The sequence below is a fragment of the Triturus cristatus genome, chromosome 3_2 (genome assembly GCF_964204655.1).
Source record: "Triturus cristatus chromosome 3_2, aTriCri1.1, whole genome shotgun sequence".
NCBI classification, from domain to species: Eukaryota; Metazoa; Chordata; class Amphibia; order Caudata; family Salamandridae; genus Triturus; species Triturus cristatus.
The window spans coordinates 918,679,106-918,693,655 of record NC_140584.1 but is presented as its reverse complement, the minus strand read 5'-3'; the positions used below and the strand labels follow the sequence as shown (position 1 = coordinate 918,693,655).

The 14,550-nt window shown below is 45.5% G+C and overlaps 1 long non-coding RNA gene and 2 other non-coding genes across 3 annotated transcripts in view; all 3 read left to right on the top strand.

Annotated features, from left to right (window-relative positions):
• LOC146858744 (uncharacterized) overlaps positions 1-14,550 on the top strand; it is a 350,319-nt gene that overhangs the window by 220,165 nt on the left and 115,604 nt on the right. The window lies entirely within an intron of this gene.
• Positions 4,402-4,619, top strand: LOC146858768 (small nucleolar RNA U3). The gene has a single exon (XR_014980483.1). It is a non-coding gene; the product is annotated as a small nucleolar RNA U3 (small nucleolar RNA).
• Positions 11,560-11,777, top strand: LOC146858767 (small nucleolar RNA U3). Its single transcript, XR_014980453.1, has one exon. It is a non-coding gene; the product is annotated as a small nucleolar RNA U3 (small nucleolar RNA).

Here is a 14,550-nt window from a genome sequence, read left to right as displayed (position 1 = left end):
CTCTGTTGGGAAAGCGTACACTGTTGACGCAGTCCCCGGTTTATTACTCTCAGTAAATCTGGGAATGCGTAGAAAAGCATGGGTGGATGGAAACACCCACTCTCCACCCATTTAACGCATTCTCGGCGCAGAGTAACGCAAAGCAGCGAGTTGCCGCTGCCTTGCGTTTTTCGGGATCATAGGTCTCGCAGACAGTTTCCAGGGGGCCAAAAAGTTTGGCCTGTCATGTGACCCAAGGCCGCATTGATGCCAGCAGGGTGGCAGATGTTGTCCATGTATAATAGCAACCCAGGCCGCACAGACGGTGAACATAACAAGTGACTTACCTCCTGGTTCACTATTTCCATTGCAGGGTTGGAGGAAGCATGAATGTTTTTAAATACTTCTCAATGCACTGATATACTGAGGCGAAACGCTTCCGCATGTTGAAGGAATGCACTTTTTAAAAGATTTTTTTTTAGAGACTTTCACATTTCTTTCCCGTTTTTTTGCAAGATGTTTTTAAAAAAGAATGTGTTCCTTAAGTTCAGTGGTGCAGGACACCTTCACTTCTTTTCTTTTACTTTAGTTAATAAGTTAGTTTAATTGTAAATAAATGCTTGGCCCTTTAATTTCCATCTTTCGGACTATTAGTGCTCCATCAGGTAAACAGCAGCCCGGTGCTGCTGTACACCAGGGAGCCGCATGTAAAGGTCAGGAGAGCTGCTTGCGGCCCCTGGGCCATACTTTGAGTATCACTGCTCTAGATTTACTAAGGCATGCAAAGCCACTCAAGGTGGCCTTCCGCGTCTTAGTAAATCTTAGTGAAGCCCTGGCGTTGCCTAACGCTGTTTTGCATGTCGCAATGACAACACAAGAGCTTCATAAATCTGGGCCCATTCTGTATGGGCTATCTTTAGAGTTTAGACTTCTGCCAGGCAATTAGTGCTGCACAATGATTTATCGCTGTGCCAAATTGACTGTTGCAAGGGGCTTTCTAATGCTTTTTAGGCTTTTTAGACTAAAACCAAGAGTAACACCATGGTCACAGGTCCAAAAACGTACAAGGCCACAGCGGATCTTAGACTGGTGCGGATGAAGAACGCCTTCTTGGGCATTTGCTACGTTTTTGTGCTGGCACTGCCGTGGCAGAAATTTGCGTAACCGTAAAGGCTTGCGTCTGTTTACTTACCGTCACAAAAGCCCTTCTTGGCATCGCAAAACAGTGCATCTCCCCACGAGCGCTAGCACACCCGTTAGTGTATCAAGGGCTTGGTGTCTTAGACTATTGGAATTTTGCAAGATTTATTTGAGAGGGTGAAGTTGCAGCGATCAAATAATGGTGGGAATGAGCCACCTGCTCTAACGTTCTAGCGAATGTCATTATTGTGGCGTTCCCCTGTTTAATTTAGAGAATTGCTACATCATTGACCGGAAAGTTGAGATATCATTATAGCCGTTCTGCCTCGTCTATCACATTGGTTAAATTCTCTGTTCCCCTCGCTTTTGTCAATATCTCGACCAAGAGATCATTTAATGATAATTGTAGCCCCCCGTAATGTTGTCATATGGAATATTAGAACGCTGGGAACTTGAGAGCTATATGGAGATAATGGGAATGTCAGCTACTGGTAAACTGTATTTTTTTTTTTTTAAACCCTGCGCTTTGAAAGTTCTAAAGCTGTGATGCGTAGAACCGCAGATGACACCCTTTTGGATTGCCAACATGCCCTAAAGCCAGGGAAACAATGTGGCTGGGTTGGCGGTATAACATGAATTGGTGAAGTTGGTGGTCTGACGGCAGGCCGGGTGAGTGCCTCCAATCTTCACCTCATCTTGTCTTTGTAAAGGTTGGGCGTAGCCCGACGTCCCTCCCAGCCATGGATCGCATTATTAATCAAAAACGAAAAAATGACCCTAAATTGTGGTAGCCTTCTAGCCTGCCGCAAGAGGCCATGTGGACCGTTTCTGGTCCCCTTCCTTCATTTTTGCTCTTGCCTTCAAATTTAACCTAGCATGGCGAAGCAAGGCTTTAGTTAGTGGCTTAGACCACAGCGGCAGGTTTTAAGACTATATCTTATCTGCTGAGAGCTTGGCCAGGTGGCGGTAAAAAATGCTGCTGTGATGTCCTCCTGTGCCATTGGGACAGATTAGCATAGCGTTATAAAAAGTTTCGTCTTGATATGTAATGAAAGAAGAAGTTGGAAATAGTGTTTGTAGGTGTCACAAAGTTGTTGCAGAAAATTCCTGATCTGAACAGGAAGGGAACGGACAGAGTTGCGTTTGTGGAACAGCTAGCTGCTATAAATAAATGTTCCTTTCTTCATTTGAGGAAGGGCTGGAAGACGGAAACAAACACTGAAATGTTCCGTTCCTATTCTGATGAATATTAGGATCAAAACTGTCCCGACAAGTATTGATTCCCCAGTGAGCGAAATCCTCTGTACAAGAAACATAAACCGTATTTTGGATACTTCCGTAGTGCAGAGTTGCCTAAAGGTTGAAGGGCCTGGAAAAGCTGCATACGTTGAAACCGGGTGGTAAGACGAGGTGTTGTTCATGTCAACGCTTTCTTGGATCGCCAGGCATTCAGAGTTCATCTCAAAGTGATCATTTCCGTTAAATTCCGTTGCGACTGGATACCCCGCGGGGTCATTAGCGCGCTCTGTAAACACTGATTGATAGGTCTTGCGGGAGGTCTTTCACGACGTGTGACCCCTGGTCGAATGCCATCGTCTTGTTAGACTCTTAGATGTGAACTGGGGAAGAGTACCTTTGTTCGGGAGACTGAAGACATTTCATTGCCATACATATGGTCTGTGGTGCAACTTTTTAAAATGTAAAGGTCGTTGGTTGCTACACCTTCCGCGGCTCATTTATGAGTCCTTGCGTCACTTTTGCGCTGCCGGTGCGTCACTTTTTGTGACGCACCAGCGGCGTAAAAATAGGACCTTGTTGCACCATATTTACAAAGTGACGCATCTAGGTAGATGCGTCACTTTGTAAACCCCTGCGCTATATTATACCTGCGTCAGGTATAATGTAAGCAGGGTGGGCGGTCCCACGTAAGTAAGCATTGTAGAAGTGACGCAGTGAAATCTATGAGATTTCACTGCGCCACTTCTAGGGTGCAAATGCGTCAATATTACGCCTGCCTCACAGCAGGCGTAAGACTGACGCAGGCCCTTTCACATGGGGCTTGCCCCATGTGAAAGGACACATTGCTGGAGTTGCGTCACTTTTGTGACACACTCCAGCAATGCGTCACTTTTGCGCCTACAGATACGTCAGAAATACTGACGTATCTGTAACTCCTTGCGACATGATGCGTCATACTGTAAATATGACGCATCCATCATGTCGCAAGAAGGGCGCACTGAGAAGTGACGCATCGCTGCTTTCACGCAGCGATGCGTCACTTCTCATAAATGAGGCCCTCTGTTTCCACGCCTGCAACCTTGCCTGGTCGCTTCTCATGCACTAGCCATCAGTGTCACTCTTTCGGCAGATTGACAGTTCATAAGCTGGATCAAATATTCTGATTGAAAACCGTCTTCTTGCTCAGTCTTGTGGAACCTGCAGTTTTGTAAAGAGTTTTCCCAATTTTCCCTCGTGTAAAGCATTGCAGTAATCAAAACGAGTGCAAATGACGCTTTGCCTCTGAACATGTGAATCGCTTTTCAGATAGGAAGTGGAACATCTCGCAAAGATATTTTAGGATGAAACTTCCAGAAAAATCCCAGTCTTGGCTCGAGCATCAAAATCAAGGCTTTGAGAATAGTTCCTAGGCCACCTACAGTTTTGGCACCGTATGATGTGGAATCAGAGCGCGGGTGCGGCTTTGCTTCGACAGAGTAAGTGCTCTGGTGATTCTGTCTGATCTGTAGTAAAACACATTCTTCGCGCAGTCTGACTATGCACAGCCATCTTGAAACGGGAAAGGTGCTCATTTAGTGCAGTGCAGAAAACTGTGGAAGTAACGCTGGATTGTCTTTGCTGTGAGTTTGGTTCTCTTCATTTTTCAATAAGTACAAATGTGTTTGTTGCTGTGAGCGAAAGCACGAAACAAAACTATGCCTACGCTCTGTTTACCTGTTTGAAAATTAAACTTTCACACTGTAAGTCCTCTGTCTGTTTCGGGAGCAGCGAGCAGGGAATCCGTGTGTGTCAGGAAAAGGCAGGCTGAATGTGATTGGTTGCTGATTTCGATTATGCAGATTTTTAAATTAGTGCGTCACCGAGGATCTATTGAGAATGCTTTACTGTGAAGAAAGCGTCTGCCCGTGCATCTTTAGATTGTTATTTTTATGGTGTTATACATCTATATGTTTTTGTTGGAGTTGATGATGCCGAACGTTTGCTTACCGTACCTAAGAAGGGTTTCTACTTTTTCTGTGCGTGTGAGCTGCAGTCACATGGGTTAAGACTATACTTTCAGGGATCATTTCTATAGTTCTTAACTGAGGAAATGTGTTCGAAAGTGTCTGGTCTTCGCTAACCACGAGGAAGATTTGTAGTGTTCCCTTCTGAGCGCGAAGCGAGTGAACAGTGTTGCATTTATGCAGCTGCTGTTTGCTATTGATGACCGTTCCTCTCTCCCTTACAGGAGAGCTGGAGGAAGGAATCACAAACTGAGTGGTTAGCCCCTTATTATAGTATAAGAAAGTTCAATGTAGTCGGTTCTGTATTTCGGATCCTTGTTGCTGGCTTTGTTTATTAATGGGTTTATGCACGTGGGGTGAAAACGTTTCAATTTTTCTGCACTTGGTTTTGGGGCAGGTGTTTAATCGAAAAGTATGTCTTCTCTTTAATTTGGTACATTTGATTTTCAAACGCGCAAGGAGGATTTTTCAAATGGACCCTGGACAGATTTATCAAACCTTTCACGCAATGCAGCTAGACAACTTGCCGGGCTGCCATGCCTGAAAAGGAGAGGGCAGAATACATAGAAAGAGGACAAAACGGGGAGAAATAAAGCTATTTCTCCTCGTGGCGCCTCTGTTGGGAAAGCGTACACTGTTGACGCAGTCCCCGGTTTATTACTCTCAGTAAATCTGGGAATGCGTAGAAAAGCATGGGTGGATGGAAACACCCACTCTCCACCCATTTAACGCATTCTCGGCGCAGAGTAACGCAAAGCAGCGAGTTGCCGCTGCCTTGCGTTTTTCGGGATCATAGGTCTCGCAGACATTTTCCAGGGGGCCAAAAAGTTTGGCCTGTCATGTGACCCAAGGCCGCATTGATGCCAGCAGGGTGGCAGATGTTGTCCATGTATAATAGCAACCCAGGCCGCACAGACGGTGAACATAACAAGTGACTTACCTCCTGGTTCACTATTTCCATTGCAGGGTTGGAGGAAGCATGAATGTTTTTAAATACTTCTCAATGCACTGATATACTGAGGCGAAACGCTTCCGCATGTTGAAGGAATGCACTTTTTAAAAGATTTTTTTTTAGAGACTTTCACATTTCTTTCCCGTTTTTTTGCAAGATGTTTTTAAAAAAGAATGTGTTCCTTAAGTTCAGTGGTGCAGGACACCTTCACTTCTTTTCTTTTACTTTAGTTAATAAGTTAGTTTAATTGTAAATAAATGCTTGGCCCTTTAATTTCCATCTTTCGGACTATTAGTGCTCCATCAGGTAAACAGCAGCCCGGTGCTGCTGTACACCAGGGAGCCGCATGTAAAGGTCAGGAGAGCTGCTTGCGGCCCCTGGGCCATACTTTGAGTATCACTGCTCTAGATTTACTAAGCCATGCAAAGCCACTCAAGGTGGCCTTCCGCGTCTTAGTAAATCTTAGTGAAGCCCTGGCGTTGCCTAACGCTGTTTTGCATGTCGCAATGACAACACAAGAGCTTCATAAATCTGGGCCCATTCTGTATGGGCTATCTTTAGAGCTTAGACTTCTGCCAGGCAATTAGTGCTGCACAATGATTTATCGCTGTGCCAAATTGACTGTTGCAAGGGGCTTTCTAATGCTTTTTAGGCTTTTTAGACTAAAACCAAGAGTAACACCATGGTCACAGGTCCAAAAACGTACAAGGCCACAGCGGATCTTAGACTGGTGCGGATGAAGAACGCCTTCTTGGGCATTTGCTACGTTTTTGTGCTGGCACTGCCGTGGCAGAAATTTGCGTAACCGTAAAGGCTTGCGTCTGTTTACTTACCGTCACAAAAGCCCTTCTTGGCATCGCAAAACAGTGCATCTCCCCACGAGCGCTAGCACACCCGTTAGTGTATCAAGGGCTTGGTGTCTTAGACTATTGGAATTTTGCAAGATTTATTTGAGAGGGTGAAGTTGCAGCGATCAAATAATGGTGGGAATGAGCCACCTGCTCTAACGTTCTAGCGAATGTCATTATGAATGAATGAATGAATGAGGAGTTTCTTGTATCGCGCGTACTTAGCCCAGTGGGCGTCAAGGCGCCTAGATTAAATACAGCAACTTAAGACCCTACTTAGTCCTATTTAATCATGAGTAGGCCTTCTTAAAGAAATACGTTTTTAGAGCCTTTTTGAAAGAGTCGATGGAAGGGAGAGTTTTTATCTCCATGGGGAGGGAGTTCCACAATTGCGGAGCGACGACGGAAAAGGCTCTGGCTCCCCATCTGACAAATTTGATGCGGGGGACAGCTAGTTGACAGAGTCCTGCAGAGCGCAGGTTTCTTGAGGGGACATAGCGCGAGAGAAGAGAGCCAATGGCACTGGCAGGACCATCCATCAATGCTCTGTGGGTGAGACAGAGGATTTTGAAGGCGATTCTGTGCTGTACCGGAAGCCAATGAAGCTCTTTCCTGGCTAAGGTGGCAGAGGAGGCTTTGGGGAGATTCAAAACAAAGCGTGCTGCAGAGTTCTGAAGAGTCTGCAAACGGTGGATCAGCCCTTTGTTGACTTCCATATAGAGGGAGTTGCAGTAATCCAGTCTCGAACCCACCAGGGCGACTGCAACCTGTTTACGCGCCTGGGGGGAAAGGTACCCACGGATTTTGTTGAGTACCCGGATCACACCACAGCAGGTAGCAACGGTCCTGTTGACTTGCAGGGACATAGAGAGTGAGGTGTCAAATATCACTCCCAGATTTCTGGCAGATAGGGAGGGGGTGGGGCAGATGCCAAGAGAAGAGGGCCACCACTCGCTCGACCACAGATTCTGGTTCTTCCCAAATATCAACACCTCGGTTTTTTCACCATTCAGCTTCAGGGAATTTATAGTCATCCAGTCTGCCACATACTGCATGCAAACCCTGAAGCTGGCGGCAGATGTGCTAACCGAGGTGTGAGCAAGAGAGACCATAATCTGCGTGTCGTCTGCATAGGATACCACCTCCATCCCCTGAGATTTAATAAGTCTTGCAAGGGGGGCCACATAGATGTTAAAAAGGGTCGGACTTAAGGCCGACCCTTGTGGCACCCCACATTGCAGAGACTTGGCAGGGGAGAGGTGGTTCCCAAGCATCACTCTCTGTTCCCTTTCGGTCAGGAAGGAATTTAGGAGACTCAAGGCCGATCCAGTGACACCCGTCTCCCTTAGCCGAGATGACAAGATGGCGGGGGAGAGGGTGTCGAAAGCGGCCGTGAGGTCCAACAGAACTAGGACCGTGGTTTGGCCAGAGTCCACCTTGCGTCGGATGTTATCGACCACATAGGTAAGGGCGGACTCTGTGCTGTGGTGTTTTCTGAAACCGTGCTGAGTGTTATCCAGGTATTCAGAAGATTCGAGAAAGGCAGATAGATGGAAATTCAAATGCGACTCAAGCAACTTCGCGGGTGCAGGAAGAAGCGAAATGGGCCGAAAATTTTTCAGCATGGCCGGGTCCAAAGTCGGCTTCTTAAGTAGCGGTTTGACTATTGCCTTCTTCCAAATAGAAGGGAAAGAGCCTTGAGCGATGGCCTTATTTAAGACGTTAAGCAGAAGAGGAGAGAGGTGGATTCTACACTCTTTCAGTTTCTTAAGGGGTATCGGATCAAGGGGGGAGGCCGATTTAATTTTGTCAAGAAGTGAATTCAGAGATTCAAGGGATAGGGAGGGAAAGGTTGTGAGTAGGCGAGGAGGGTCCTTGCCTAGTGCATCAAGATTGGATATGAGAGGGGGAGTGTTATAGTCAAGAGCAAGACGGTGGGATTCGAGAGAGACGTGAATGTCATGTATTTTGTTGTGAAAGAAGTCTGAAATATCGTTACAGAGTTGTTGGGAGCTGACTACTGGATCGGGAAGTTGCAGGGAACATAAAGAGTCAGCGATTTTGAAGAGATCTCTTGAAGAAGAGAGAGAGCTGGTCAGATTTGAAAAATATTCCTGTTTCTTGATTATCACTTGGTATTTGTAGGCACGTAGTGCGGATTTATGAGCCTCTCTATCTTTTAAGTCCCAGGATTTCCTCCACTTCCTTTCACTACTCCTGCAGCCCTGTCTCATAAGTCTGAGCTGGTCAGAGAACCAGGGTGCAGTAGGTTTGAGGCGTGCTACATAGCACAGGGATGAGGGGGCGAGATTTTCAACTGCTTTGGAGATGGAGTCAGTCAGAGACTATTATTATTGTATTATTGTGGCGTTCCCCTGTTTAATTTAGAGAAATGCTACATCATTGACCGGAAAGTTGAGATATCATTATAGCCGTTCTGCCTCGTCTATCACATTGGTTAAATTCTCTGTTCCCCTCGCTTTTGTCAATATCTCGACCAAGAAATCATTTAATGATAATTGTAGCCCCCCGTAATGTTGTCATATGGAATATTAGAACGCTGGGAACTTGAGAGCTATATGGAGATAATGGGAATGTCAGCTACTGGTAAACTGTATTTTTTTTTTTTTAAACCCTGCGCTTTGAAAGTTCTAAAGCTGTGATGCGTAGAACCGCAGATGACACCCTTTTGGATTGCCAACATGCCCTAAAGCCAGGGAAACAATGTGGCTGGGTTGGCGGTATAACATGAATTGGTGAAGTTGGTGGTCTGACGGCAGGCCGGGTGAGTGCCTCCAATCTTCACCTCATCTTGTCTTTGTAAAGGTTGGGCGTAGCCCGACGTCCCTCCCAGCCATGGATCGCATTATTAATCAAAAACGAAAAAATGACCCTAAATTGTGGTAGCCTTCTAGCCTGCCGCAAGAGGCCATGTGGACCGTTTCTGGTCCCCTTCCTTCATTTTTGCTCTTGCCTTCAAATTTAACCTAGCATGGCGAAGCAAGGCTTTAGTTAGTGGCTTAGACCACAGCGGCAGGTTTTAAGACTATATCTTATCTGCTGAGAGCTTGGCCAGGTGGCGGTAAAAAATGCTGCTGCGATGTCCTCCTGTGCCATTGGGACAGATTAGCATAGCGTTATAAAAAGTTTCGTCTTGATATGTAATGAAAGAAGAAGTTGGAAATAGTGTTTGTAGGTGTCACAAAGTTGTTGCAGAAAATTCCTGATCTGAACAGGAAGGGAACGGACAGAGTTGCGTTTGTGGAACAGCTAGCTGCTATAAATAAATGTTCCTTTCTTCATTTGAGGAAGGGCTGGAAGACGGAAACAAACACTGAAATGTTCCGTTCCTATTCTGATGAATATTAGGATCAAAACCGTCCCGACAAGTATTGATTCCCCAGTGAGCGAAATCCTCTGTACAAGAAACATAAACCGTATTTTGGATACTTCCGTAGTGCAGAGTTGCCTAAAGGTTGTAGGGCCTGGAAAAGCTGCATACGTTGAAACCGGGTGGTAAGACGAGGTGTTGTTCATGTCAACGCTTTCTTGGATCGCCAGGCATTCAGAGTTCATCTCAAAGTGATCATTTCCGTTAAATTCCGTTGCGACTGGATACCCCGCGGGGTCATTAGCGCGCTCTGTAAACACTGATTGATAGGTCTTGCGGGAGGTCTTTCACGACGTGTGACCCCTGGTCGAATGCCATCGTCTTGTTAGACTCTTAGATGTGAACTGGGGAAGAGTACCTTTGTTCGGGAGACTGAAGACATTACATTGCCATACATATGGTCTGTGGTGCAACTTTTTAAAATGTAAAGGTCGTTGGTTGCTACACCTTCCGCGGCTCATTTATGAGTCCTTGCGTCACTTTTGCGCTGCCGGTGCGTCACTTTTTGTGACGCACCAGCGGCGTAAAAATAGGACCTTGTTGCACCATATTTACAAAGTGACGCATCTAGGTAGATGCGTCACTTTGTAAACCCCTGCGCTATATTATACCTGCGTCAGGTATAATGTAAGCAGGGTGGGCGGTCCCACGTAAGTAAGCATTGTAGAAGTGACGCAGTGAAATCTATGAGATTTCACTGCGCCACTTCTAGGGTGCAAATGCGTCAATATTACGCCTGCCTCACAGCAGGCGTAAGACTGACGCAGGCCCTTTCACATGGGGCTTGCCCCATGTGAAAGGACACATTGCTGGAGTTGCGTCACTTTTGTGACACACTCCAGCAATGCGTCACTTTTGCGCCTACAGATACGTCAGAAATACTGACGTATCTGTAACTCCTTGCGACATGATGCGTCATACTGTAAATATGACGCATCCATCACTTCGCAAGAAGGGCGCACTGAGAAGTGACGCATCGCTGCTTTCACGCAGCGATGCATCACTTCTCATAAATGAGGCCCTCTGTTTCCACGCCTGCAACCTTGCCTGGTCGCTTCTCATGCACTAGCCATCAGTGTCACTCTTTCGGCAGATTGACAGTTCATAAGCTGGATCAAATATTCTGATTGAAAACCGTCTTCTTGCTCAGTCTTGTGGAACCTGCAGTTTTTTGAAGAGTTTTCCCAATTTTCCCTCGTGTAAAGCATTGCAGTAATCAAAACGAGTGCAAATGACGCTTTGCCTCTGAACATGTGAATCGCTTTTCAGATAGGAAGTGGAACATCTCGCAAAGATATTTTAGGATGAAACTTCCAGAAAAATCCCAGTCTTGGCTCGAGCATCAAAATCAAGGCTTTGAGAATAGTTCCTAGGCCACCTACAGTTTTGGCACCGTATGATGTGGAATCAGAGCGCGGGTGCGGCTTTGCTTCGACAGAGTAAGTGCTCTGGTGATTCTGTCTGATCTGTAGTAAAACACATTCTTCGCGCAGTCTGACTATGCACAGCCATCTTGAAACGGTAAAGGTGCTCATTTAGTGCAGTGCAGAAAACTGTGGAAGTAACGCTGGATTGTCTTTGCTGTGAGTTTGGTTCTCTTCATTTTTCAATAAGTACAAATGTGTTTGTTGCTGTGAGCGAAAGCACGAAACAAAACTATGCCTACGCTCTGTTTACCTGTTTGAAAATTAAACTTTCACACTGTAAGTCCTCTGTCTGTTTCGGGAGCAGCGAGCAGGGAATCCGTGTGTGTCAGGAAAAGGCAGGCTGAATGTGATTGGTTGCTGATTTCGATTATGCAGATTTTTAAATTAGTGCGTCACCGAGGATCTATTGAGAATGCTTTACTGTGAAGAAAGCGTCTGCCCGTGCATCTTTAGATTGTTATTTTTATGGTGTTATACATCTATATGTTTTTGTTGGAGTTGATGATGCCGAACGTTTGCATACCGTACCTAAGAAGGGTTTCTACTTTTTCTGTGCGTGTGAGCTGCAGTCACATGGGTTAAGACTATACTTTCAGGGATCATTTCTATAGTTCTTAACTGAGGAAATGTGTTCGAAAGTGTCTGGTCTTCGCTAACCACGAGGAAGATTTGTAGTGTTCCCTTCTGAGCGCGAAGCGAGTGAACAGTGTTGCATTTATGCAGCTGCTGTTTGCTATTGATGACCGTTCCTCTCTCCCTTACAGGAGAGCTGGAGGAAGGAAACACAAACTGAGTGGTTAGCCCCTTATTATAGTATAAGAAAGTTCAATGTAGTCGGTTCTGTATTTCGGATCCTTGTTGCTGGCTTTGTTTATTAGTGGGTTTATGCACGTGGGGTGAAAACGTTTCAATTTTTCTGCACTTGGTTTTGGGGCATGTGTTTAATCGAAAAGTATGTCTTCTCTTTAATTTGGTACATTTGATTTTCAAACGCGCAAGGAGGATTTTTCAAATGGACCCTGGACAGATTTATCAAACCTTTCACGCAATGCAGCTAGACAACTTGCCGGGCTGCCATGCCTGAAAAGGAGAGGCCAGAATACATAGAAAGAGGACAAAACGGGGAGAAATAAAGCTATTTCTCCTCGTGGCGCCTCTGTTGGGAAAGCGTACACTGTTGACGCAGTCCCCGGTTTATTACTCTCAGTAAATCTGGGAATGCGTAGAAAAGCATGGGTGGATGGAAACACCCACTCTCCACCCATTTAACGCATTCTCGGCGCAGAGTAACGCAAAGCAGCGAGTTGCCGCTGCCTTGCGTTTTTCGGGATCATAGGTCTCGCAGACATTTTCCAGGGGGCCAAAAAGTTTGGCCTGTCATGTGACCCAAGGCCGCATTGATGCCAGCAGGGTGGCAGATGTTGTCCATGTATAATAGCAACCCAGGCCGCACAGACGGTGAACATAACAAGTGACTTACCTCCTGGTTCACTATTTCCATTGCAGGGTTGGAGGAAGCATGAATGTTTTTAAATACTTCTCAATGCACTGATATACTGAGGCGAAACGCTTCCGCATGTTGAAGGAATGCACTTTTTAAAAGATTTTTTTTTAGAGACTTTCACATTTCTTTCCCGTTTTTTTGCAAGATGTTTTTAAAAAAGAATGTGTTCCTTAAGTTCAGTGGTGCAGGACACCTTCACTTCTTTTCTTTTACTTTAGTTAATAAGTTAGTTTAATTGTAAATAAATGCTTGGCCCTTTAATTTCCATCTTTCGGACTATTAGTGCTCCATCAGGTAAACAGCAGCCCGGTGCTGCTGTACACCAGGGAGCCGCATGTAAAGGTCAGGAGAGCTGCTTGCGGCCCCTGGGCCATACTTTGAGTATCACTGCTCTAGATTTACTAAGCCATGCAAAGCCACTCAAGGTGGCCTTCCGCGTCTTAGTAAATCTTAGTGAAGCCCTGGCGTTGCCTAACGCTGTTTTGCATGTCGCAATGACAACACAAGAGCTTCATAAATCTGGGCCCATTCTGTATGGGCTATCTTTAGAGCTTAGACTTCTGCCAGGCAATTAGTGCTGCACAATGATTTATCGCTGTGCCAAATTGACTGTTGCAAGGGGCTTTCTAATGCTTTTTAGGCTTTTTAGACTAAAACCAAGAGTAACACCATGGTCACAGGTCCAAAAACGTACAAGGCCACAGCGGATCTTAGACTGGTGCGGATGAAGAACGCCTTCTTGGGCATTTGCTACGTTTTTGTGCTGGCACTGCCGTGGCAGAAATTTGCGTAACCGTAAAGGCTTGCGTCTGTTTACTTACCGTCACAAAAGCCCTTCTTGGCATCGCAAAACAGTGCATCTCCCCACGAGCGCTAGCACACCCGTTAGTGTATCAAGGGCTTGGTGTCTTAGACTATTGGAATTTTGCAAGATTTATTTGAGAGGGTGAAGTTGCAGCGATCAAATAATGGTGGGAATGAGCCACCTGCTCTAACGTTCTAGCGAATGTCATTATTGTGGCGTTCCCCTGTTTAATTTAGAGAATTGCTACATCATTGACCGGAAAGTTGAGATATCATTATAGCCGTTCTGCCTCGTCTATCACATTGGTTAAATTCTCTATTCTCCACGTTTTTGTCAATATCTCGACCAAGAGATCATTTAATGATAATTGTAGCCCCCCGTAATGTTGTCATATGGAATATTAGAACGCTGGGAACTTGAGAGCTATATAGAGATAATGGGAATGTCAGCTACTGGTAAACTGTATTTTTTTTTTTTTAAACCCTGCGCTTTGAAAGTTCTAAAGCTGTGATGCGTAGAACCGCAGATGACACCCTTTTGGATTGCCAACATGCCCAAAAGCCAGGGAAACAATGTGGCTGGGTTGGCGGTATAACATGAATTGGTGAAGTTGGTGGTCTGACGGCAGGCCGGGTGAGTGCCTCCAATCTTCACCTCATCTTGTCTTTGTAAAGGTTGGGCGTAGCCCGACGTCCCTCCCAGCCATGGATCGCATTATTAATCAAAAACGAAAAAATGACCCTAAATTGTGGTAGCCTTCTAGCCTGCCGCAAGAGGCCATGTGGACCGTTTCTGGTCCCCTTCCTTCATTTTTGCTCTTGCCTTCAAATTTAACCTAGCATGGCGAAGCAAGGCTTTAGTTAGTGGCTTAGACCACAGCGGCAGGTTTTAAGACTATATCTTATCTGCTGAGAGCTTGGCCAGGTGGCGGTACAAAATGCTGCTGTGATGTCCTCCTGTGCCATTGGGACAGATTAGCATAGCGTTATAAAAAGTTTCGTCTTGATATGTAATGAAAGAAGAAGTTGGAAATAGTGTTTGTAGGTGTCACAAAGTTGTTGCAGAAAATTCCTGATCTGAACAGGAAGGGAACGGACAGAGTTGCGTTTGTGGAACAGCTAGCTGCTATAAATAAATGTTCCTTTCTTCATTTGAGGAAGGGCTGGAAGACGGAAACAAACACTGAAATGTTCCGTTCCTATTCTGATGAATATTAGGATCAAAACTGTCCCGACAAGTATTGACTCCCCAGTGAGCGAAAT